Raw genomic sequence first — 24962 nt, 5'->3', positions numbered from 1 at the left:
AGGTTTTCAAATAATGTTTCAAGAAGCTCTCTACTTGTCCAATGAAATCTCTCAGGAGGACTCAGGGACTCGATAAGGCTCCTGGTTTCCTATCTGTTTCAACTACTGTTGCCATGTAACAAACCACTCCAACATTTAGTAGGTTAAAACAACCATTTTCTTATACTCCCAGATTCTGTGGATATGGAATTTGGAGGGCATAGCAAAACCAGCTTCTCTCTGCCCCACGGTGTCTGGGACCCCATTTGGGAAGACTCCACTCTGGGAGTTAACATCACCTGGAGTCGTCTTCACTCCTGCATCTGGCGACTAGAACCTCGTCTGAGCCTCTCCGTACAGCCAGAACTGCCACACCGCACGTCAGCCTCCAGGTGACCGGAGCTCCTATGTAAACCTCGTGCCTCCCAAGAGACGATCCTAAAAGGCAGAAGGCTGCAGTATCATCTTCTATGACCTCACTTTTGTGACATCACTTCTGCCCATTGTATTGGTTGAAGCTCGCCCAGTTTAGGGGCAGGGGAGAGGGGATACAGACCCCACCGTTCAATGGGAGGAGTGTCAATGTCCCCTTGGAAGAATAAGTAGACAAGGAGATCCTGTGGTGGCCTCTGTGAAAATTACAATGTGACATAAGCCACACCAGTCTCTTCAACCAGAGGCAGCACCTGGCCCTGACTACTGTTCACTAGCAACTGCAGCTAGTAAATCCAGGGCCCACAGAGGCCAAATAACGCTGGCACATTCTACTGTATCTTCTTCCGCATATCCAATGATTAATTGTAGAAAACCAGAAAATCAGCAGGCTAATGTTCCCTTCACCATTTTCCTTTGTTTCTAATTTCCTTGGGCAAGATGGGAGAGCCTGGAAGAATTTGTTACAATATAACTGCCATGCAAGTCACCGTTTCATTTTATTGACTCGCATCTTAAAAATCATGAACCTAACCAGGGGCAGCTGGTTGGCTCAGTCGATAGAGCAGGTGACTCTTGGTCTGGTGGCGGCCCGAGTTTGGGCCTTGCTTGGGTTTGGGGAGGGCTTCCTAAAATAAATGTACAGCTTTAAAAGAGTTGTTTTTTAAGTCTTCAACATTTTGATAGGGTTTAAGCAAGAGGGGCTTTCACAAATTTTATTTGACTGTCCTGTGTTTCTCCCAGTGACAGCCCAAATTTCCTGCGGTGCTTGGAGACACTCGTGTACACACACGCACCCCCGGTCCATGACTTGCAGTAATCAGAGGAAAAGTCTCATCAGCGTTTGTGCTGAAAGATGGAGAGAGCTGGACCAGCCCGTGAGCCTGGTGCCTCAGCTGCTCCCCTCCAGGCCTGGGAGGTGGCCGGTGCCCAGCTCCCCACCCTCCTCCTCGGCCTCCAGGGCAGCCTCCCCGCCGGCCTCCCCAGGTGGCCTCCCGGGCCTCTGGCCTCCCCTGCCTCCCACAGGAGCAGGGCCCAGCCGACACCGACCCCCTGCTTCTCCACAGCCTTCTCGTTAGATCCCATCCTTTCAGCTCCAGGAGGAACATTTGGGGTTGGGAAAAGTTTTCTAGGAAACAATTACTCACAAGCAAAGGGACCAGAAAAGTCCCAGAGATGTTCTCCAGCAGACAGTTTAAACTAATGACTCGCAGCTGGGCAGCCTGCCCCTGGGCCCATGTGAACCAGGGCCGTGTGATGCTGCCCTAGGATCCGTGGCCTCCCTCCAGCCTACTCATCTTCAAACCATTCACTGCGGGCTCCCCTCGCTCATGTTTGCTCTTGTAAAAATCCACCAGCGCACTTAGCGCATTCGGAAAAAATAACTATTTAATGGTATGTCTCTCCTCATAAGGTTGTACCACAGAGGTTAGCTGGAGTCTGGATGTCCCTTAAGGTTCAGATGAAATGGGCTATCCACCCCCATCCCAAGCCCTTTGGAAGTCCGGTGCCCTCCCCAAACCTTCACAAATTTCCAGTGTGTTTGTGGTTTTCAGGCCATTGGCTCTGAACCTCTGTTTCTATGGAATGTCTCCCATCATCACCCCACGGTCCCACGTGTTTGCTGCCTCTTCCAACCTGAAAGGTGAGTCTGCCCTGATCCTTGACTTCCCCCAACACACACACCAGGCTTTGGTGCTTTCGGAGGCTCTAGTGAAGGTCTGGGGAGAGAGCAGAGCATTCATGGGAGCCGTGCAAGCCTCTCTCCAGCCTCAGATTGGTACGAGCCCTCAGCCTGTCCACGAATTGTTCATCCACCTCCCCACCCCCCTTTCCCATACCCCCTTCATCTCTCCTCCACCCCCTTTCCCTTTCCCAAGGCTCTCTCTCTCTCTCTCTCTCTCTCTCTCTTGTCTGCTCCATCACCACCACCACCCCCAGCTCAAATTCCTCAGACCAGCACAGGACATTCTAACTTTCCCCATCTTCCATGGCCTTCTGCCATGGACCTTCTTGCTCACCTCTTCCACCCTGGCAGGTTATCAAAGATTCTCTCACCACCACTCCATAAGAGGAATGCTGGTGTCTGCTGTTAAATTGTTTGGTCGGCCTGTCTGCTGCAAGTCCTTGCTCTGGGCTGCACCTCTCTGACTGTTCCTCTGGTCTTCTTCAAAATCCCTTCCTCTCTCCTTCTCTCTGTATATGCCAAATCTCCAAGTTTCATCCTCAGCCCTTTGTTCCCCTTGGGGGGGTCCTCACAAGAACCTTTAGTGACCTCAGGACTTTTAGGGTGATGCCTGCTGCCTTTCGATAGCAGCTCCCGGATCTGCGCCCCTGGTTATCACAGCCCCCCACCTCTCACCTCCAGCTGCCTGCTGGGTGTTTCCTCCTATCCTGTCATCTCAGACTTGATGTGTCTAAGAGCAAACTCATCTAAGCATAACTATTGGCAACAGCCTCCTGAATGGTCTCTCCACAAACTGCTCGTCCCTCCCACCTCACTTTCTCCTCTTCTCTATTGCTAGGCTGGTTTTCCAAGATGTAATTCTGACCTCACTGCCCTTCTGCTCAAACCCTGCTTGCTGTCTTATTAACAGAGTCTATAGGTAAACCTTATCCTGCACTTCAAGGCCCATCTCAGTCTAGGTCTGACCTGCATTTCCAACACAGGCCCTGGAGTCCAAAGTGAATTCAGATCCCCACCATTCATTTACCTGATGTATAACCTTGAGTCAGTTAATGTAAACTCTCTGGTCTCTATTTATATTAAAGGAATCCATATTCAGGTCCCTCTCAGGAAGTGCTAAAATGTTATGTCTGCCCATGCTAGTACTACCTCCAACTCTGTCCTTGCTAAATTACAAATCAATTTTCATGGCTTATTACCAGTCCTGGTTCCAATCAAGGTAAAAGACAATCTGTGCTCTGGAAATCCTACCTATATCCTTAGCCATAAGTCATAGCTGTTTTCAAGGTCTCTTTGGCATGACCTGTGGTTTGATAGCAAGGGAGTGAAATGAAGTAACAATATGATCATATATACAGTCAGCCAAGTGGATGGTTAGCTATATCCTGAAGCAATTACTGGGCTATGAGGAGACATGGGTGGAGTTAGGGAAAGATGACTTGTTTCCTTTTCTCCAGAAGTTCGAATGCTGACAGGTAGTGGTAAAGCCTACAGCCAAAAATCTGGCTGCCTCACAGCATCTAGATTCCAACCAGTTGACATCTCATCGCTGTCACTGGATGTGTGTATTGGAGCAAATCCCTTAGCTCCTTGAGTCATGGTCTCCTTCTCTGTAAAATGGGCAGCAGGGAGGGGATATCCTTAAAGGCTGTTGTGATGGTTAGTGTGATGCATACACTGTGCCTAGCTCAGTGCTCACACTCAAGAGATTTGCTAGCATCATGATGACTGCGGGTGATGTAAGAAGTAGCCTACAGTACTGTACATTTTCCTAAAGACAACATATATTTAATATGTAGATGTGCTAGACATTGTCTTAAAGGCACCACAAAGCTGGAGCACCCCAGGACAGTCACAGGTAGCAACCGAGGGCAGCGTGAGGAGTGGTGTAGCAAGTACTCTGGAAACACAGGCTCTTTCTCCACCAACCACATTTTCTAAGCACCCTCCAGGTACCAGACACTGTTCTAGGTGCTGAAGGATCAAAAATGAATGGGATCCCAGTTTTGAAGCAGTTCCTAATCTGATAGGGAAAGACAGCCAAGGACTTAACAGCTAGAATGTGCTACAAGAGCTCACACTACACGTGGGTGCAAGGGAGAGTGTGGTCAGATTCTCCCGGAGACCGGAAGGGTTTCTGGAGGTAAACCTGAGCCGAGTCTTGATGCGGGGAGAAATGAGAGGACTGTGGGGGAAGAGCTTTTGGGTGGGCACACTGGGTCGGAGAAGGATCGAGAGCCATTGAGTAGACGGAAGGGCGTATGGAAGGACACAGTAGATCAGCTTGCAGGGCCCGGCCGCGCCACCCCACGCCAGAGGGCTCTTGAGTTTAGCTTTGGGGCTGGGACGTGGGAAAGACTTGAAGCCCATCCTCAGTTATATCCAAAGCCTGGATAATCTTGCAAAATCTGTCTGAGAGCTTCCTCTCTGTTTTCAAATCCTTGTAAAAAGGAAAAACCTACCATCTGGTCTTGCAGAAAACCAAAAGCTGCAAGGGGGAGCCCCGTGCCAGGCACAGACTGACAAGGCCCAGAGCGAACTTGGCCGCGCTAATGAGACCCACAAACAAAGTGTTGCTTGAACTTGTCCTTGGCACTAAGACACCTCAGGGAAACCACCCAGGGACTCATTCTCCTCTGTCCCTGCCTCTTCCTCTTCTTTCACACCCTAGTTTCTTCCTTTGCTGCCACTTTTTTAATAGCCCAGCTAATTGCGGGAAATTGGCCCTGTTTAGAGTCTGGAAAGTCATGAAGGAGACCGCTCAATTGCACTGAACTCTCAGTGTCATTCTCAGGACATGACTCTCCTCCTTCCTCTGCCCCTACCTCCTGGGGTGCCGGGGTGATCATTTGGAGGTGCCGTTGATCTCAGGGCACACGAGGGGGGGTCCACGCTTTGTATGTGCCACCCCCCTGAAGCCAGCTCCTGGGTGAGCCCCAGCTGCCTTCTTGGCGTGGGCTGGGTGGCCCAGACCAGGAAGAGTGGAGGAAGGTGTGGCTCGGCTCAGCCAAGTGTCCCCATCTGACCTCTTGCTCTTTTTCTGTCCCCAGAGGAAAGGTGGAGCTTTCCTGCCCACAGAACTTAATTTCCTTTTCCCGTTCTTGACAACACTGCCTTCCTGCCCTACCTCCTGGGGAGAATGGGACTTGGTGTTTCGGGAGGACGGCATTCCACAGAATACCTTTTTCTTTCTCAAAAGCAAGGGCTTTGATGGTCCTCCAAGCAAAAGTACAGGTTGAAAAGCTAGTCACCCCCTCCTCTGCTGGTACCATTTTTTACTCGCCTGCCTCCCCCTGGGAGGGGAGGGCTCAGAGTCTGGGAGGACCCCCGTGAGCCTGCCACCATGGGAGCATCTCGGTCACCTGGGTTCCCTCTGACCAGACCAGGGACCCCCTCTCTCTCCCAGCCACTTCCAGACACAAAGGAAGCACAGCACCTCTGAGTATCAATCTGCTCCGGCAATGGCCACCCAGAGGGACCAGGGGACACAACCTGGAAGCAGGGGGAGTTCATGCCCAGTGGGATTTACTGGAACCAGACACAGAAAGGAGACCCCAGAGAGCGGGCAAATATACTTCCCCCCTTCCTCCCTCCTACCGATCATCCCCAAACTGAACTGTTGGGTATGCCCTCCTGGAGATGTCCCACATCAGCAAGAAACTGGCTGTGTTTTATCCTGAAGCTGTGACCAACAACTCATTAACCAGTATTTCCTCTCCTCCTTCCCTGCCTTGATGGCCTCTTTTTCTCATTTTTATAACCCAGCCATTGCACCTCCCAAAGAAGCATTAGCAGGTAAGTCTTGCCCTAGACTATTTTCTAGGAAATCTAGTACCAGCAGCCCACTGACCTCAGAATAACATTCTGGACCCATTAATTTGGTTGCTTTGTTCCTGGACTGACCTGGGCAGGCTTATATCCACCTCTGTCTACCATATTCTAAAACCTCAAAATAAGGGCATTCCTTGTTTCTTCCTTGGAGAAGTTCAGATCTACAGATCTCTGGAAAGCATTTAGGCAGAAGGAGAGCCATCCATCACAGCACTATTAACAAGAGTGGGGATGAGGGGGAGATAGAAACAATCTAAACTTCCAAAAAACAGAGTGATTTTTTTTAATGGTACATTTTTACAATAAAACACCAGATAGACATGGAAAATTACATTATAGGCATATTTAATGACATATAAACATATTCATGATGTGTCAGTTGAAGAAAATCAAAGTATAGTGTGATCTCATGTTTGCAAGAAACAAAAAAACATATAACTGTGATTTTAAAAATTGTGGGGTTATATGCCAAATGCAAACAGAAATTGTCATTTTGTGGTAAGATTATGAGTGAGTTACCCATTATTCTTTAAATGTAATGGTATTTTTTATTTTTTCCTCTAAGAAATATTTATTAATTGTGATTTTTTTTTTAATTTAAAAGGAAAACTGTGTCCTGGGACTGTTGCTAAAAAATGTGCATTATGCCAGTAAATTGCTGTAACTTTAGAAGGAAAATGAGATGAAGACCCCAGAGAGATTCCAGAAGACTAATGATAATAGATAAGTTTTCATAATTTTTTATCTTTGGTGAAAATTAAGAAGATATGGTTTGTAACTGTTCCAATGAAAAATATATGTTAAAGTATAAAGATACAATGTCTATATCTCTAATGAGAAAGGGCATAGTAGTGGAAGGGGAAGTGGACAGGGGGTTGGGGTGACTGGGTGATGGGCACTGAGGGGGGCACTTGGCAGGATGAGCACTGGGTATTATGCTATATGTTGGCAAATTGAACTCCAATAAAAAAAATTTTTAATAAATAAAAATAAATAAAAAAGAGAAAGGGCATAATATTGCCATTGTAACTATCTTTTGTGATGCAGCTCTTAAAGTACACCCATGTATTTCATTACTTTATTATAGTTAATCATTGTATTATTTTTTTAAGATTTTATTTATTTATTCATGAGAGATACACAGAGAGAGAGGCAGAGACATAGGCAGAGGGAGAAGCAGGCTCCATGCAGGGAGCCCACCCGACCCAGGACTCAATCCCGGGACTCTAGGATCACACCCTGGGCTGAAGGCAGATGCTTAACCACTGAGCCACCCAGGTGTCCCATATTATTCTTTAAAACATGTGTTGCTCCTTCAATATTTTTTGCATGCATTTTAGTTCTTGAGAATTTTCTTAAAGATTTATTTATGTATTTATTTATTTGAGAGAACCCATGCACAAGGGAGGGGCAGAGAGAAACTCAGACTCCTCCCTGAGGGAGCCCAAAATGGGGCTCGATCCCAGGACCTTGAGATCACAACCTGAGCCGAAACCAATAGTTGGAGGCTCTACCCACTGTGCCACCTATGTGCCCCTAGTTCTTGAGAATTTTAAAGAATATTCCATTGCATTTGCGCGGGTTGGGACAAATGGTGGGCAGTCCATATGGTACACTAAGCTTTGTCCATTTTTCAGAAATTAAGTGGGTCTTGCAGAATCCAAAGTTTTGTTGTTGTTGTTTTAAGATTTTATTTATTCGTTCATTAGAGACACAGAGAAAGGGAGAGAGAGGCAGAGACACAGAGAGAGGTAGAATCAGGCTCCATACAGGGAGCCTGATGTGGGACTTGATCCCAGGACTCCAGGATCACGCCCTGGGCCGAAGGTAGGTGCTAAACCGCTGAGCCATCCAGGGATCCCCAGAATCCAAAGCTGAAGACATGTGCTCTTCCATCACTGAGTTGGGAGGGGGTCAAGGACTAGTAAAATGACCTCCGTGGTTGGCCATAGCAGGCACTATATGAGCAGGCCAGAGCTCTATGGGCCACAGGAAACCATGTCCTCCAGACTGGGGACATGCATGGTCAGGAGATGCTTTCCCAGCATAGATGGCATCTGAATTGTATGTTGAAGGATGTGTGGAAATTAGCCAAAGTAAAGGAGAAAGGCATTCTAAGCATAAGCTAGGAGAAGTAGAAAGAAGCAGACCCAGGGTCTAGAAAAAGCAAAATCTGTTGAGCAGTGCTGTCCGGAACTATGTATAGTGATGGGAAAGTTCTATATCTATACTGTCCAAAATGATAGCCTCAAGCTACATGTGGTTATCAAGCAAGTGAAGAACTAAATTTTAATTTTATTTCATTTTTTAAATTTAAATTTAAATGGCCACACATAACTAGTGGCTACGTATTTTTTTTTTTTTACACCATGTTATTGAGGTATGATTTGATGTGACTTGATGTGGGGTCTGGAAGTGAATGGTCAAGAAAGAATTTCTGAGGCATTTTCAGGAATATTCTGTGCAAAAAAGGTGGTCTTATTAAAGCATAGGGACAGGACCCAGGAGCACAAAGACCTGCACTGGGGTTGTGAGGAGCTGTTGGTTTTATACTTTTAAGTAGGGGCGGGGGGTAGAGACAAAGAAGTTTCCCAAAACATTCCCATATGTTCAAGAAGACTTACAGGATGCTGGAGGTCTGACTATTGTCAAGCAAAGGTTGCTTTTTCCTTTAGCAAAGCATTATCATTAAGACAGCCGGGACTTCCTGGAGGAATGTCCTACTCTGCCTGTCTCAAGTACTTGTCAGTGGGCTGCCAGTTGTAAGGAAATCTTTTTTTTTTTTTTCTACATCTCCTTTTGCCTTTGTTCTCCACATCATGATTGACATACACGAAACTGTGAAGAATCGATGTATTCAACTTGATGAGATTAGAGGACACCTGGGAAATCATCACCTCCCAAGGTTTGCTCCTGCCCTCTTTATTTATTGTGTGTGTGTGTGTGTGTGTGTGTGAGAGAGAGAGAGAGAGAGAGAGAGAGAGAGAGAGAGAGAGATTGAGAGAGAGAGAGAGATAAGAACACTTAATGAAAGAGCCACTCTGGCTACTGTATTGGGTGACATAGCAGCAGGTGGGGTCTGCTGCTAGATCCTTCATGTTGTTTCTTTCTGGCAAGTTTCATTTTCACTCTAAAGGTGGAAAAAAGTCACTGCAAAATTTCATAACAGAGTAGTCACATGAGTAGGCTTAGAGAAAACGATGACTTGTAAATTAGGAAGCAAACTAATTTGGCCAGTTTTTAGCACGTGTTCATTTTCTCTGAACTTTCTAGAGAAGGTGACAAAGGAAGCCTGTAAAACAAGCACTGCCATAAAATTCAACTTTGGAAACAGTCTGACCAAAGGACCAGTTAGCTTCCTACAAACCGATCAGTAAGAGAGAACCCTCGCAGAAGGAAATCGAGTAGATGGCAGGAGTGGACCATTCCCCAGAGCCTGCTTACAAATGGCCAATTAAATGCATAAAACAGGGTTTTAAATAAAATAAAATAAAATAAAATAGGGTTCATCTCACTAGTATTCAAAGTCATTTCAGTGAAAATGAAATTCCCATTTTCAACAACCAAATTAGAAAAGTTTTATTTTGAAGACCATATGTTGTTGAAGATGGAGACTCACTCTCTTAAATGCCTTTAAGAGAATAAATGTATACATCCATACATTCTGGAGGCCAGTTTGGCAGTATTTTTAGCAAAAGACTTGAAAATGTTTAATCCCTGTCAGCCAGCTATTCTGTTTCTGGGAATTCGCCATAAAGAAGTGATTAGGGATTCCTGAAAAGATTTATGCATATGGCTATCCATGTCTGGGTTGCATACAACAATAAAAAAAATGACAATAGATTTATTAAATAAATTTTGATACATCTAACAGCTGAGAACCACATAGACATTAAATGTCTATTGTGCATGAATACTTAACTGCATGGGAAAAATGTGTGGGGTATATTTTTTAGTGGAAAAAAAATCAAATCCCTATGAGAATGTAAGCTTTTTGTTGAATATTAAACAACTGTATGAACAGAAAAAATACTTGAAGGATATTCACCAAAATATTAATAGTACATATCGCTTAATAGTGATTTGTCATTTAGTAATGGTATTTATCACTTATGTGATTTTTATTATTTTTTTCTCTGTATTTTATGCTTTTCTACAATGAAAACCTGTGACACTTAAAACAGAAAAACATTTTTTTAATCGAGAGTGTTAATTATGTAGGTAGTGTTCAATTATAACAGAAGTAATTTAAAGTACGTAATTGCCACACTTCTGCTATACCAGATAAAATCATTAAAGTGGTGGCAGGCCTTTGCCAGTCTAGACTTGTGGACAACAGAGCTTTTAAAGAGGTGAAGTGACTTTGGAGTCCTTTCCAGGAACTCTTCCCTGCTGTTGGGAGCAGCAGAAGTGCTTTAGTTAATCAAGATAAAGTGTTTCAACCAGAGGTAATTACGTATATGAAGATGATTTTGCAGCCAGATTTGTGGGTGGTTTATATAAATAGAAAGGATTTTCCCCTTGTTCGGTTCTTCCCAATATTTTAACCCTGATGTATCTGCCAAAGAAGAGGACAGTGGCAAGGAAAGCTTCCACTGGAGACTAAACAACCGGAAACTTCAAGCAATCAGAAATTCTTCTGCCTTTGACTTTTAGGAGAGAATGGAAAATCTCAAGAAAGTAACTGTAAGTTGAGAATTTCTCATAACCAACCTTCAGGATATTTCTCAAGGCTTTGACAATTCAGACTAGTCTCCAGACTTTCTATATCAGTATTTGTTGTTACAGCTGATGAAAATAATTCCTAGTGGTGAATCTGAAATTCCAGAAGAATTTTTATCTTTTTATTTTTTTAAAAGATTGTATTTACCTATTCATGAGAGACACAGAAAGAGAGGCAGAGACACAGGCAGAGGGAGAAGCAGGCTCCATGCTGGGAGCCTGATGTGGGATTCGATCCCGGGACCCCAGGATCATGCCCTGGGCAGAAGGCAGATGCTCAACCGCTGAGCCACCCGGGCATCCTGGATTTTTATTATCAACTGAAACAGATTAAATTGTGTTCTGTGTACTCTACTTACTATACAGAAGGAAGGGGAAAAGGAGGGAAGGAAGGAAGGAAGGAAGGAAGGGAAGGAGGGAGGGAGGGAGGGAGTGACTATATACATAGACTGGGAAGACTGAACCCCATCAAGGCCTGCAGGTCAGCATCAGAGATCTGGCTTCTGGCTTCCAAGGGCCTGGTACATCTCTGTGTAGTCTGGACAAATGTCTAGTGTCCCCCTCGGCCTTGTAATTCCCTGGAGGAGTAAGAATCCTGCCACCTTTCTTCTCGAGCTCGTCTTGGAGGCTCCTAGATTTCTTCATTAATTAGGGTGATGACTGTGAGTCAGAGGTGAACTTCATCACTGAGGGCCAGGCGGGAGGTGGGGGAGGTCCAGAAATGGCAGGGAGACTTGCTGGGTTCCGTCCCTGGGAAGGGGACTGGCTTTTGCTATTTGTGTATTTATACTGTATCGTAGGTACCACACTTTTCCTTACTGTCTGTTATATATTAATTTTCTTGTTTGTGATATTTTCCCATGCCAAGATTTGTTTATATTTTTTCAATGTTAAATTAAATTGATTTGGGGGACACTCGGGTGGCTCATCAGTTAAACATCCGACTCTTGATAACAACTCAGGTCTTGATCTCAGGGTCATGAGTTCAAGCCCTACGTTGGGCTCCACACTGGGCATGGAGCCTACTTAAAAATATATTTTTGGGGGGCGGGGGCGCCTGGGTGCCTCCGTCGGTTAAGCATCCAACTCTTGATTTTAGCTCAGGTCATGATCTCAGGGTTGCAAGATCGAGCCCTGTACTGTGCTCTGTACTGGGCATAGACCTGCCTAAGATTCTCTCTCTCACTCTCCCTCTGAAAAGGAGGAAAAAAAAAGGGGGGGGACTGATGACTCTCCACTCTTTAAAAAATAAATTAAATTTATTTGGGTATTTTTTTTTTCAAAAAAATAAAAGCCATTTCCTGTCTTTCCCATTCCTGCTCTCCTGTTAGTCATGCCTCACTCATACTGTAAGGTCACAGCAGGAGCCCTTCTCTGCTCCTGAATCTCCCTGGATGCTCTTCTGGGATTCACTGATGAACTATCTAGACAACTCTACTCACACATTTCACTTCTAGTTGTGCTTAGTGACAGGAATGATTTCTGTTTTGACATTTGGAAGCTTCATTAATTAGCAATGACTTCTTCATCTCCCCTGGTTCTGGCAGATACTTAGAGGAAGAAAAAGCCACCTTCTATTTTTAAAGTGACTTGGGTGGATAGTAGGGTTTGGGCCTACAAGCAGAGACAGAGGTTAGTCAATGACAGACAATGGCAACTAGAGGCCCCGGAAGGTTATTGTGACAGTTACTGTGATGTGACCACGCCTGTGTGGGGCAGTCCTGGGTATCTTGTGGGTCTCAGTATGAAAGGAAAAAGGACAGTATGAGAGGCCTATAAAGAAACAGATCCCTTTATATTACTTATTTTTTTTAAGATTTTATTTATTTATTAATGAGAGACACAAAGAGAGAGAGAGGCAGAGACACAGGCAGAGGGAGAAGCAGGCTCCATGCAGGGAGCCCGATGTGGGACTTGATCCCAGGACCCCAAGATCACGCCCTGGGCTGAAGGCAGGCGCGCCATCCCTGAGCCACCCAGGTGTCCCTCAAATGTATATATTATTAATTGAAGTTCCACTGAACTTGTCTGTATCCCCAAGGCCTGGTGCTTAGCACATAGCTGGTGTTCAATAATTATTTGTTGAATGGGATGAATGAGTGAATGTGAATAATTTATGTGATCACTCCTACCTTGCAGTGTTTCCATAGTTAATCACCTATGACATTGTTTCCAAATCCTGCCATCCATCTCTGCCTTTGTCCGAGGAAATGAGTAGTATCTCCTCAGGGATGAATCATTTAGCTTAGAGCTCTTCTCCTGAGGTAGTCCTCTCCTGCAGGCTTGCTGCTGGAGCAGTCCCTTCTGCCCAGTGCCCTCTGTCTGTGCAGGAAGGCAGGTGCGGTTCTGGGCGGTTCTCCGAGCACCCCACCCCCCACCCCCGCCAGCATCTCTGTCCTGCAAAGTGAGGGCAAGGGAGCTGGGAGTGCTCCAGCCCGCCCCAGATTCCTTTCTGAAAACGTGGAGAGCCCTGACCTGAGGGCCAATTTATCTGTTCGTCACAGAGGGCCTGGAGCACATGATACTTATAGAGGCCCACAAAAAATGTTTTATTTTTAATTCCTTTTAAAATCAGGAAAAATGAATATCATAATGCTTATATAATAATGATTCTAGCCCGGATTATATTCATCTTTATAGCCACATAGCTATAAAATATAATTTTTGATTCTTTTTTTAATGAAGGAAAGAAGTCTCCAGGGCCCACAAAAGTCCTAGGGTGGCCCTGGGTGTCCTGAGAAGAGCAGCAGCATTAGCCAAGTATTGTGTGGCCCAAGAAGGTCTGCTCCCCAGAGACCAGCAAGCTCTGCAGGGAAGAAGGCAAACCTTCTCCTCCCCCTCCACCCCCCCTCCCCGCCCCCAACCCAGGGAAGGTAACCTCCCCAGCCTCTTAAAGGAGGCACATTCTAGTAAGGTGTACCCTCTCCCCTCACTCCTGGGCCCCAAATAAGGGAAACACAACATGATTTCATTCTTTCTTCTCCCAAATAAGGTGAACCCAAGTGTGACCTCACCCCCTGACTCTCAAGTCATCAATGACTTCAACTCCTTTTCCCCTAAAAGGTCAAGCTCAAACAAGACCTCCCCTCAAACCCAGTAGAATCAGGCATGATGTCCCTCCCCCACACACACACACCCATGCCTCTCTTCCACCCTCCTGGTGGCTGACACATTTCCACCCTGATGGCTTCTCAGGAGTGGCTCTGCCCAAAGGCGTGGGTGTCTGGCTGGAGGCTAATTCCTGCCGGCTGCAGGCCAAGCCCACCAGTCTGAAAAGCAACTCCCAGCCAGTGAGAAGTCCCATCACCATGACTCAGCATGCTGTGGCAGATGAGAGTTTACTCAAGGCTCAACAGTAAATGAGGAGCTTTTAGGCAAGTCTGGAGGGCAATATGAGACAATTTAGGATGAGAAACTAAAAAGCAAAAGGGGAAATCCAGGGCTGAGAAATTCCTAGAAAAGTAATCCCAACCTTGGCCTGGAAGAGGAAGTCGCTTGAGTCAAAAGGGCTGCTAAGTGGGGATGGCCAAAGACCTGCGGTAGCTCATGGGCCTGCAGCACTCAGGAGCCGGCCCCCTGCCTGTGTTCCCTGTGTGTTCTTCTGAGCTCCTGTGCAGGCAGCAGGCCCCCCCCCCATTTATGAGGGACAGTGGCAGGTCCCCCGACAGACAGGGCAGCCCAGGGGTGTGCGGGGGACTCAGCATCTAGTGATGAATAGTACTTGAACCTGCATCCCAGATTTAATTCATAAGAACGAAGCAAGACAGGGTACGAGTCAACCCTGTAAATAAAGTCGAGCAGGATGTGGATAGTCAGGGAGGCTGTGGTGTGTTGGGGCAGTGGATATATGGGAACCCTCTGCTTGCTGCTCAGTTTTGCTGGGAGCCTAAAACTACTCTAAAAACCAAAATCCACTTTTAAAAATTGGCTGTGATTTCTTTTTTAAGTCTCTTCTATGGCCACAGAACCCTGCCTAGCATCCGCAGAGGTTGATCGTAGCACAAGAGGGAGGTGGATAAGCAGGCCAACTAAGCCATTGTATTTATGGGAGCCACAGGAAATGTAACTTTTCCTCTATCTCGATACACCCTTGGCTTATCTTCATCCCTTGTGTTACAGTTCTTCAACTGGGTACGGGCACGATTGCTTTGCATTCTACAGCTCAGAAGAAAGCCATAGTAAACACTGCTGGGAGAGACAGGCTCTAACATATGAATAATGAGATCTATTTTTGCAAGAAAGGTTTTATATTCGAAGCCTCAGTTTCTTCACCTGTAATGATATTACATGTCCTACAGAGATGTCATATGGATCAGTCTTCAGGAAGAAAGACCTTCCCCATCGCCCTATTTAGAAGAGCCACACCCTGTCCTCCTGAACCCTCACCAGTACCACCTAGCACCCTTCATCATTTTATTTTTCCATCTTGATGGGAAGTTGGTTCTTTCCAAATGTACTTGCATTGCCTCACTTCCTAAAACACACACATGCGCATGCACGAGCGCGCGCGCGCACACACACACACACACACACACACACACACCTCCTTGTATATCAAGCTCAGTTTTCTCATTGAAATGCCCTGCTGGGATCCCTGGGTGGCGCAGTGGTTTAGTGCCTGCCTTTGGCCCAGGGCACGATCCTGGAGACCCGGGATCGAATCCCACGTTGGGCTCCTGATGCATGGAGCCTGCTTCTCCCTCTGCCTGTGTGTCTCTGCCTCTCTCTCTCTCTCTCTCTGTGACTATCATAAATTAATTAATTAATTAATTAATTAATTAAAAAAAAAAAGAAATGCCCTGCTGATCCTCAAAAGGGAAAGGAGAAATTCCTCAAAGTCATGATGGAGGGGTCATTGTCTTGATGCTTTGAAAGGACCAGTGTGAAATTATTTGTTCGGTTTCTTCATGTCACTCCTACTTCCCTCACACGGAGGTAGCTCAAGGCCTGGAGCTGAGCTAGTCACAGCAGCCCGTGCAGTCCAGCAGACTGTCCTGGCATGGCTTTCCCAAGAGAAACAAAGAGAAGTCTAGTGAGACAGCTACAGGCAAATGATTCAAGGGACACAGCGACACATCCAGTGCCTTTATGCCAACTATAGAACGTTGCCTCCTGCAGGCCTGTGGATTGGAAAAGTTTTCATTCCTCAAGGCTGAAGCATCCCTGAGCCTGGTGGGAGAAGCAGGGCTATATTTCAGCCCCTCCCATCCCCTCCCTTTGTTTGGACTTCTCTGTGCAAGACAGAAACTGCCTAATTGTACCTGGTGGCTGGCTGTGTGAGAGGGGATGTTGCAGGGCTGGAGGTACATGAGGAACAAAATGCCTGACCCCTACGGTATACACCCCACAGCTAAGACCCTTTTCCTTTGCAGCCAGGGTTTAGTCTGTTGTTCCCTCTGCTCTAGAAGAGGCTAAACTCCGAGTCTTTCTCGTTCATGCTGCCCCCCAGCCACCAGCCAGCCCTGCTGGAGGCCTGTGGTGATATCAGTGCTCAAACTAGATAGAACTAGGAGGAATGTCTTTCTTGGGTTTAAAGGTTGAACAAGTAACTCGAAGCACATTTGGAAAAGGACAATGTGGTGTTATGGAAAGTAACATATACCACGTATATGGATGGAATCAGCTGACCTGGAATGGTGGCTTGATAAGTGTTAACTTGGCAAGGCTGAACTACATTTTCCAGAATTCCCTTCCCTGCATGTTTCCCATTAGAGTCGGCACAAGAGATGTTCTTGTGTGAGATTTGAAGAGGAGCAATGAAGCAATAACCGTTTCATAGTTGCATGTTGCCGGTAATCTGTGGCTCACCTCACTCATTCCCCCAAATAAGGGTCTTTTATTGCTGGTTTTGCCTTCCCAGGGCTCTCCACCGTGAGAGCAGTTGCTGGTGTTGACCTACCTCTCCTACCCCATTCGACACTTCCTGGTTCAAATTACTCCTACAGTTTTCTCTGACAGCTAAATAAACCAATCCCAATCCTGTCAACTGACCTCCATCCCCTCCCAGGTGAAATAGAAGCATTTTCTCAGGGTCTTTGAGAAATGGGGGTGTTACACTAGATAAGATGTGAGTAGAGCTTGTAGACTGGCTGGTGGAGGAGGTACTTCAGGGTGGTGTCCTCCAAACTGCAACATGACTGGCACCATATGCTCTGTTTGGATTCACAGTAAAGGTGATTACTTATGACCCTACTAGCAGAGAATATATATATGAAGGCCTCCACTGCTTCAATTCTTTTCCAGCTTTATGGGCTTGCTGGAATATTGAGTATTCAGACAAGGAGGCTATTTACTACTCCCTCAGCTCTGTCTGTATCCTCCACTGCCAACGGCCATGCATACACCCTTCCTAAGGCACTTTCTCCCTTTCATCCTGCTGTGTTATCACCCTGTCTTCCATCTATCTTGTCAAAAGTGAACAAAGGGGTATGAGCTACCCTGGGACAGCTTGACACAAAAGATGTCCTATCAAAATCCCAGAATGTCACGATGAACTAGGTTAGAAACAGTATGATGCACTGCATTGGCTTTTCCAAAGTCAGTCTCTGGGGAATAAATATTGAATCTTTGACTCATTCACTGACAATGTGGGAAATTAAATGGACTAAGAAAAAAAGAAGAAGAAAGGAAGGAAGAAATGGCTTCTTTTTGGACCATAGGTATCTGATTCAGGGCAGCTCATGAATCTTGGACTATAGTCAGCTATAATCATGGATGATCCCTCCAATGAAGAGGCCAAACACTGGCAAAACAAAAAGCAGATTTGGTCTACTGCATCCATACCCTAATGGATGCTGGGAAATAGATGCTCTCCAACCACGCATGGATTTCCTGGTACTTTGCTCATGCAAAATGCCAGCTCCTTCAAAGTATCATCTCTTGCCCCTGCCAGAAAAATCCAGCCTTTAAAAGAAACTGAATCCAAGGTCACTTACTTCCACATAAAGAGAATATTTCGTCAGCTGCCAAAATTCATTTTTCTAATGTACTCTTACCCAGTAACTTAAGCTTGGTGTGCTGGGCAGAGTCCAACTTGGGTAATTCCATTCTCACAACCAAATTCCCTCAAGGAGCTTAAACTGGATATGACATTATTCTCCACTTCTTCAGCTATCATATTATTAATCAAAATAATGCTTTTCATCCCCAAAGCATGATGGAGATACAAGGATAGAATTTCTAAAAAGGGATTATTCTTAAGAATTTAGTAAAGTTCTTTGGAAGTCAAGTCTAGACTCATTTATTCAATGAATAGTTATTAAAGTATATGCCAAGTGCTATTCTCAACACTGCAGATGCAGCAGGACATGGAGAACATTTTTGCCCTCAAAAAGTAACTATTGGAGAGAAGGGCAGGAATGAAACCATTTGAGTCATGATACAGAGTTAGGATATTATTATAGGTGCAGTTGGAGAATATTGGTGGAAGGATATGATCAGCTTTCTTTTGTTTTGTTTTGTTTTTTATAAGATCACCATGAAGAGGAGAAGCCATTAAATAGGCTATCTATGGGCCTCCTAGCCTTCTGCTACTTTCCACTGGAATTAAATCATTCCAGTATCAACTCAACTGCGGCCATAATTTCCTCCCTACAATCCTTCGAACAGCATTGCATCTTGGTTAGCTCAAAGGACCAAGGAGGCCACAGCCCTGGTTTGATCATGTGGCCATCAGCATTGCACTGTTCCATGACAAATCCTACCCTTCTTCCTCTCTAGCTGGCTGTACTTCATAGGCTCCCTTTGGTCATATAGGACACCAGACAAGAAGATAAATGAGGAAGAATTAGTTCACCTCCACTGCTCCAAGAGCTGCCTATGATTTCCTGAAGGTGGTTCTGTGGCAAAATCAAGGAGTAGAAGTATCTCTACATATATGTGACTTATTGAATGATTCTTAGAAGTTCTTCCAAGAACTTATTGATGTATGATTGAGCCAAGTACTGTTGGAAGGGCTGGAAGGGAACTGATATCCTGCTTCTGCTAAATGGTCACTGATCCCACGGAAGCCCATTGCATCATTAGGAAGTCCCAGTGATCAGAATATGCCATGTATCCTCTTCCCTCTGACTATATGTCTGTTCTTGCATGACATACAGAGCAATCTCATTCCTTCTCCTCATGACAATCCTCCAAATAATTAAAAACAGCTTCTGTGTCCCCTTTCAGTCTTTCCTGCTGTAGGCTACACATCCCTAGATTCCTTCAACTGTTCTCAGATGGCATAAAGTCATAGGTGCCAAACTTTCAAATTGAGAAGGACTTCAGAAATTCAAGTCCAGATCATCTTCTTTACCCAGGAGGAAGATGGGATCTAGAGGACTGGAGTACAGCTGGCAGGGGGTGGGTTCTGCCCAGAGTCACCTGGAAGTAGCAGATCCAGAACTTGAACCTGGATCTCTTAGTTCCAGTCTAGTGCTTTCCCCATATCTTTCAGCAACCCTTACTATCCAACTTCCCTTGCTCTGGATTCCTTCCAGATTCTTAGATTTCTTCTTTAAATGTAGCCCCTGATGCCAAACCCACTTGCAGGCGTGTTCCAGCCAGCCAAGAGAATAAGGCAATTGTTATCCACCTTATAGTAAACTCTATACATCCACTAATGCTACTGGGATTACTTTAGGTTTCTTTGGCAGACCCTGATGATTTATATTGTGTATGTAGTAAATTAAAACCATTTGTATGTTTATCTTTAAATTGAAATATGTCAAGTAAGTTACTTTTCGCCTTGTACTAGAATCGTTCATTTTAAAATTAACTTAGGTATAGGATTTTATATTGAATCCTCCTAAATATCTCTTTGTGAGTTTAGATATATTCTTCTACGTACTTAAGGTGGTTTTTTAATGTTAATTCTCCTATCGTGCATATTAACTAGTCTCCCATGTTCTGTGAAATCTCTGGACTCAACAAGCACACTGTAGCAAAGACAGTTCTTGCCAAATATGCCATGTCCTCCCCTACTTTTCCCAGACTCTCTTGTAATTGGATTGGAGTCATATGACTACCTTTGGCCAATAGATTGTGAATGAAGGTGATGTCACTTCTGGGTCAAGTCATTAAAGAGCCAGTGTGATTCTTATATTCACCTGATATAGAGATCTTGCAGGCCATGTGGTCTAGATGCCATAACTTCAGAGGAGTTTACATGAGCCTGTGATGATCCATTAAAGACTGTTAACAGTATTCCATTAAAGTCTCTATATCCAGCTACAAATTCAATTTATTGCCCAAAGACATCATAAATGACTGAATTAAATGCCTTGTTAAAAGCCAAATATATGAAGCCCCAAGGAGCATGGTAATCCATTGTAGGGTATTAAGCGTAGGTGTGCTATACTCAGAGTTGAATTTTAGAGCTGCATGGGATGGGGTGTGATCGGAAGGAGCTGGGATTAGGAGGAGCAACTAAGAGGTTGGCTTTTGAATGTCTGGAAGAGGAATGTGATAACTGGAGCCAATACGATCTTACAAAGAACAAAGTTTTGTCGATCATTTCATTTCCACTCTTTCCAGTGTTGCTAGGCCAGTGTAGCAGAGAGATAACCAAGGCCACAGTCCTGGCCTGTGACCTGCTGCTCAGCTGGCCCTGTTCCATTCTCTCTCTCTCTCTTCCAGCCATTCGTACACTTGGATTTACTTGGATGCCTTGAGGATTCCCTCTGGTGCTGGGCTTTTACATGAGTCCTTCCTTCTGTTTAGTATGCTTTCTTACCCTGTCCCCCTTTCTAGCCTAAATCCTCAAATTTCAGATTTCAAGTTTTTCAGGGAGGCTTCTGAACAGCCCCCCTTCCAATAAAGTTAGATCTGTTTAGACCATTTGCCCCATACCTTTCCCTTTGCAGAACATTCAATACCCCTGAAGTCACCACTTCTTACAACATCACTTGCTCTCTCCTTGAGACTTAAAATTCTTTGAGGACAAACGCTATCTCTGTTGTATTTGCAACTGAGAACATAGTGCTCAGTAAGTATTCAAATAATATTTGTTGAGTGGGATTATCTAATAATTTGTTCTGGAAATGTGCCAGAAATCAAGATCAACTAAATAGATTGTAAATTTTAAAATCACCTCTTCTTATCCTCTGCTATTATCCAGATTCTGGGTATTTCCTCTTTCCTGCAGGGCTCAGTGTTGACTGACAATGATTCTCTCAGTTTTCTGGGGTTGTCATTGCTTTGGTGCAGGGATCTTCAAACTACAGTGCAGTCCAAATCTGGCTAGGTGCCTGATTCATTAATAAAGTTTCATTAGAACAGAGCTACATCTGTTCATTTCCAAATCACCAATGGCTACTTTCACAATACAAAGACAGAGTTGAGTCGTTACAACAAAGACCATGTGGCCCACAAAATCTAAAATATCACCCTTATAGAAAAAAATTTACCAACCCCTCGTGTAGTGTAAATATTTTAATTCATTTAAGACAACTAGGTGATTTCTCTCTGTCATCTCATCTATATTTGACTTCTTTTCCTTTTTCCCTATCTTTGAGCTGCCTTTTTACAATTTGAAATTTATTCTTTCATTAAAGAATTCATAACAAAATAGACAGATGTCTACTATCATCTACTGATGTATCTTCTGTTTCATGTGGTGTCTCTACTACATTTGTCTCTTTATAATAAAAATCATTTACTGAAAACAAAAATCAATATTTTCCTTTCTTTATTCAATTCACATTTTCTTTTCTTTTCCAATTTTACTGAGGTATATTTGTAGGGTTTTTTAAAGATTTATTTATTAGGACAACTGGATGACTAACTTGGTTAAGCATTTGACTCTTGATTTCAACTCAGGTCATGATCTCAGGGTTGTGAGATCCAGTCCCACATCAGGCTCTGTGCTCAGTGGAGAATCTACTTTTCCCTCTCCCATTGCTCCTCCCTCTGCTCATGCACTCTCGTGCTCTCTCTCTAAAAATAAATTTTATTTTATTTTTAAAAATTTAATTTAATTTATTTTTAGAGAAAGAGAGCATGAGAGTGCATGAGCAGGGGAAGGGTAAGAATCTCAAGAGGACTCCATGTTAAAAGCATGAGGCTCGATCTCATGACCCCCAGATCATGACCTGAGCCGAAACCAAGAGTCAGATGCTTACCAACTGAGCCACCCTTATTGAGGTATATTTGACATATAACCTTGTAGAAGTTTAAGGTATACAATACAATGATTTCATATATGTATATATTGCAAAATGATCACCACAGTAAGCTTAGTTAACATCCATCACCTCTTCCACATTTGTTCTTCTTTCTCTACACGTGTAACAAAGCTCATTTCATTGCCCTTAGAATTTTTATAAGATGTACTTCACTCTTAGCTTTCTTTTACAAGTTATTTTCTTTGTTGACTCTGTACCCCTTCCATCAACAGTTCTTCCACCACCAATGACTCCTTATAGTAAGAACTAAGCAAAGAGCTCTCTTTGCAGACAGAATGATTCCTTCAGGATCGCTTTTACTTGTGTTACCAGAATTTTATTTATTTTTTAAAAGATTATTTATTTATTTATTCACGAGAGACACACAGAGAGAGAGGCAGAGACACAGGCAGAGGGAGACGCAGGCTCCATGCAGGGAGCCTGACGTGGGACTCGATCCTGGGTCTCCAGGATCAGGCCCTGGACTAAAGGCAATGCTAAGCTGCTGAGCTACCCGGGGTTCCCCCAGAATTTTATTTCTGAGAGTTATCTATGTCTCATGGTTGGATCTTTCTATTATACCTGTGAGTTTTTGTGTTTCTTTTCCAGAAATTCCCAAATTTTATCTTTTTTTTAAAAGACTTCTTTATTTATTTTAGAGAGAGAGAGTGAGAATGCACGTGCACATGCATGAGTAGGTGAGGGATAGAGGAAGAGGGAGAGGGAGAGAGAGAATCCAAGCAGACTCCCCACTGAGTATGGAGCTGGATGCAGGCCTTGATCCCAGGATCCTGAGATCATGACCTGAGCTGAAATCAAGAGTCAGAGGCTTAACTGACTGAGCCACCCAAGTGTCCCTCCAAATGTTATCTTAAGTGTTTTGAAAGCAGGTCAGAAGCAACGCTCAAATTTTGAACTCTCAGATCAGAATCTACTATCTTTCTACAGTTCCCCAACCAATTCTCCCACTTGGTCAGTGTTATGGGTTGAAATATGTCCCCCCAAAAAGATATGGTGAAGCCCTAATCTCCAGTACCTCAGAATGTAACCTTTCTTGGAAATACGGTGTTTATAGAGGTAATCAAGTTAGATGGAGATCATAACCCTATAATAATGATACCTTTATCTCCAAAAAAGAAGAGAGATTTGGACACAGGGACAGACACGCCATAGGAAGAATGCTATGTGAACTTGAAAGCAGAGACGGGCTGAGCATCTGCAAGCCAACGAACACCAAAGATTCAGAGCAAACACCCAGAAGCTAAGAGAGAGGCATGGAACAGATTCTTCCGCCCAGGCTTCAGAAGGAACCAGTCTAGCTGACATCTTGAACTTGAACTTCTAGCCTCTGGAACCATGAGACAATATGTTTCTGTTGTGTAAGTCATTCAATTTTGTGATACTTTGTTAGAGCTGCCCTAGCAAGGGAATACAGTCAGATTCAGCCCACAGATGTGAGAGTTTGCCCACTGATTCCTATGTGAAATCTACTGGTTTTCCTGCTCTAGTTCATCCCATCAGAGCCCATTAAAAATTCTCAGACTTGAGACATAACCTCCAGCGGTTTTCATTTCAGTAGCTGTAAGGAGAAGCCTGGGAATCTAATTTTTATTAAACCTAAGAGGCAATTCTGAGGTATGAGAAGTAGGAAGGACTTAACAGACTTTGTGTAGTTTAGTCTCCTTCCTGGCCCAGGGCCGTAGCACATCTGAAAACTGATGGATCTGCATCCCCTGCTGAGCTCAGCCAGGATCTGATGGCCTCAGTGGCAGCCAGTGGGATCTGGCGCTGCCTGGTGTTCCTTGGGGGCCCATTCTCAGGACCAGGTCTAAGCTGGGAGCCTGCTATTCTCTCAGACCCTCGTTAGCCCTCCCTCTGAGAAGAGCCCTGACCCTAGACCCCAGACTGGTGGCTAGGCCACTAAACTCAGGACAGATCTCCCAAATGACTGACTGTTCACTCTCCTGCTTCTTGAGCAACCTCTATCAATTTCCAACTGTGCTCTGATTATTTGGGGGGACTCCTGTACCCAGAATGGGAAATATTCTCAGTAAGTGGTAACTGACTTATGAAGGGCCCTTCTCTGCCCTCTAGACACTGGAGTTTACCTGTGAGTTTTTGTGTTCCTTTTCCAGAAATTCCCAAATTTCCAAATTCCCTGGCTGCCTCTCCATAGCCAAGCCCAACTATTTGGAGGGCACAATGTGCTGAATCTTGTACTATACACATCCCTTCTGGCTTTCATGTTAGGCTTACAGTCTAATGAAAGATACAAAAAGGTACATGGATGCACATTATCTGTGAGTACAGGGTTCTAAGGGCAAGGACGTAGAGCACCTGACCAGGGTCTGGAGGGTCTGGAGGGTCTGCAGGTAGGGAAAGCAGCTTGAAGAAGTTCCCATTTAAAACCAAGACCAAAAAAAAAAAAAAGAAAAAAAAAGCCAAAATAAATAAATAAATAAATAAATAAATAAAGTTATTACATAACATACCAATATATTTTCTTAATGTATGTTATATATAATATTAATATTATATGACACATAATGCTAATATATAAATGCCCAGTAATATATTATTATTAACATATATTAATATAATGTCAAGAATATAATACATTATCAATATATTATTTATTGCAATGAATACTTATCCATGTTACAGGGGTTGGGAGGAAGGAGACACGTTCAGCCTCAAGGGCCAGAGAGAGCATGATGGTTTCTGGTGAGGGCAAGTAGCTGGAGGCGTGGGCAGGAGCAAGGGCTTCTCAGCCCCATCATGTCCCACCGGAGATCTTGCCCGGACGAGACTAAAACTGACGGATGGCTCCCACTGGCCATTTGAGAGCACGTCCCCCGCCGGCCAAGCCCAGGGAAGGTGGGTGCATTTCAACTGCCCCTCAGCCCATCTGTGCCCTGTTCAGGCTCCGACTCTCCTCTTGTCTGCTCTCTTCATCCTCCAGATTTAATGTCTCTTCCATGCGACTCAACCAGCCTCACGAGCCGCAAAAATCATCTGGTACTGGTACTGGCTGGCAGCTTCCTGGCCCGATGACGCTAACTGTTGGGGATGGGACTCGGCCACCAGGCCCTGCAGCGCCCTCCCCATCCCTGACCACCCAGGATGGCCCGACTGGGCGGCCTGCAAGGAAATGAATTCCTGGCCGG

The 24962-nt window shown here is 44.6% G+C and overlaps 1 long non-coding RNA gene across 1 annotated transcript; it reads left to right on the top strand.

Moving 5' to 3' along the window:
• The first annotated feature begins 10513 nt into the window (after window positions 1-10513).
• Window positions 10514-24609, top strand: LOC121486619. Its single transcript, XR_005986697.1, has 3 exons — window positions 10514-10615; window positions 22933-23174; window positions 24460-24609. It is a non-coding gene; the product is annotated as an uncharacterized LOC121486619 (long non-coding RNA).
• The last annotated feature ends 353 nt before the right edge of the window (window positions 24610-24962 follow it).

The sequence above is a fragment of the Vulpes lagopus genome, chromosome 3 (assembly GCF_018345385.1).
Source record: "Vulpes lagopus strain Blue_001 chromosome 3, ASM1834538v1, whole genome shotgun sequence".
NCBI lineage: Eukaryota > Metazoa > Chordata > Mammalia > Carnivora > Canidae > Vulpes > Vulpes lagopus.
Note: the sequence above shows the minus strand (reverse complement) of the source record. Positions and strands in the feature narration are given on the sequence as shown.